Raw genomic sequence first — 2,073 nt, 5'->3', positions numbered from 1 at the left:
AGGCAGGGTTCCAACGCAAGGCCAGCCACATCTGGCAATGGGGTCTTCGCTACTGCACCTGATAGTATGCGGGCCGGCGTGACGTGTGCTCTGCAGGTGGAACTGTTACTCCTAATAGTTAACTATCTATTTAATGGTCTGCTAGAAAGATACAGGCTTCCTATTTACAACAGCGATGCTAATTTTTTTTTAAGCCCATTCATTTGGTGCTTGTTCCGGCAGCACATATGCGAACACTGGAACAAAGCGGAGAAGATTAAATGGCCCCCGAGTGCGGACGACATGCAAATTCGTGAAATGTTTCATATTTTCACAATGTTATATGTCAATTACATCTTAATTAGTGAAAGCAAACTTATTTAGCTGTGCTATTTACAATATCTAACAGGTAGAGATAGCTTAAATGCCCATCGAAGGAGGAATGAATAAACATGGTATAACCATAAAATGGAATTATCCAGCCATAAAAGAGAATAAAGTTCTGATACATGTTACAATGTGGATGACGCTGAAAAAGATTATGCTAAGTGAACGGAGTCAGACCTAAAAGGCCATGTATTTCAGGATTCTACTCATACGAAAGGTCCATAAGAGGCAAATCCACAGACGCAGGAAGCACATCGGTGGGTTCGGGGTTCAGGGAAGGTGGGGATAGGGAGAGACTGCGTGCTGGGCGTGGGGTGGCCGGGCACGTTTCGGAACTAGTCAGAGGGGGCGGCTCTGCAACCCTGTGAATATTCTAAATGCCATTGAATCAGTCACATTCAAACGGTGGATTTTATGGTCTGTGAATTCCACCTGGATAATCAACCCTTATGTGTTTCCAAAGGAAATTAATTTACTTCCGGAAAAGTCAAAGAAAAAAAATGATGTCGGTCACCGCGCAGGGGGCTTGCGGGGCCTGGGGACCATGGTGAAGGTGGCATGCAGAAAATAAGGCACTGTGTCGTCCATGAAGAGCGGGAGGGTCTCCTGCAGGGCCCGGTCTGGCAGAGTCTGTGCCTTGCCCTTCTTTGTCTCCCCCTGCCCCCGGCAGCCAGCTCAGGGCTTAAGAGATACTTGTTGAGCTCTGCTCAGCGCAGCTCAGTTAATTGAGTTAAGGCGAGCTTGAGTCGCGCTGAATGCACCAGCTGGCTGGCCTGGAGGAGATCCAACTCGGAGATGTTAAGAATCACACTCATTCAGTAAGCTCCTGCAAGGTAGTCTAAGCCGTGAGCCCGGGTGCCTTCCTTTACCTGGCTCACCTGTGTTTGCTGGCGCCTTGCGAGCTGCACCACTGTGTTATATAATAGTTGTCTCCCTGGAGTCCCCTGTGTGGGTTTGCTGAGGATTCTGGGCAAGGAGAGGAGCGCAGGAGAGAAGTGGAAAGGGAAACAGAGCGATCCTCAGGCTCAGCCGGAAGCCCCCGGGCAGTGGAAGGAAGGGACTGAAGGGAGCAGAGAACTTTCTGTCTGTCCGTGCGCAGATGTTGACAACAACCTACTCAGGGGTGTCAAACTCATTGTCACCGGGGGCCACATCAGCCTTGCGATTGCTTTCAAAGGGCCGAATGTAATGTTAGGACTGTGTAAATGTAACTCCTCCTTCACAGTTAAGCAAGAGCTCGGTGCTGCCACCGGGTAGAAACAAGGTGCCGGGCCAGATAAAACAAGGTGGAGGGCCGGGTTCAGCCCGAGGGCCTGGTGTTTGGCACCTGTGACCTACATCCTTCTTGTCCAAAGTGCTCATTGTGCGTCCGGTGTCCCAATATAACTCAGAGCCCATTTTCCTGGCTGCCGGAGCCTGAGCCTTGCTGAGAACCCGAGAAACTGACATGTCCATCCGCATCTTCTTACCTGTCAGCTGAGGGCACTGTATGGGATGTAAGTGGGTGGAGTCACTGTAAACACTCAGAGAGGTTCACTGTGATGAACGGCGTGGCCGGTGCTGCAGAAGGGTGTGTGTGTGTGTGTGTGTGTGTGTGTGTGTGTGTGAAAGATGTGGCGGGGCTGGTGTGTGGCGGCACAGATACGGGAGGATGGAGCAGAGCCATTGTTTGTCAACATCCTAAACGGAAGCTCACCCGTGTAAGTT

At 50.5% G+C, this 2,073-nt stretch overlaps 1 non-coding gene across 1 annotated transcript; it reads left to right on the top strand.

Moving 5' to 3' along the window:
- The first annotated feature begins 206 nt into the window (after positions 1 to 206).
- On the top strand, positions 207 to 312 carry LOC119057495 (U6 spliceosomal RNA). The gene has a single exon (XR_005084100.2). It is a non-coding gene; the product is annotated as a U6 spliceosomal RNA (small nuclear RNA).
- Positions 313 to 2,073: the final 1,761 nt, after the last annotated feature.

This window comes from Artibeus jamaicensis, unplaced genomic scaffold (assembly GCF_021234435.1).
Source record: "Artibeus jamaicensis isolate MK-2021 breed Jamaican fruit bat unplaced genomic scaffold, CSHL_Jam_final contig_525, whole genome shotgun sequence".
Classification (NCBI taxonomy): Eukaryota; Metazoa; Chordata; class Mammalia; order Chiroptera; family Phyllostomidae; genus Artibeus; species Artibeus jamaicensis.
The sequence above is the reverse complement of the archived record's forward strand: the minus strand, read 5'-3'. Positions and strand labels throughout refer to the sequence as shown.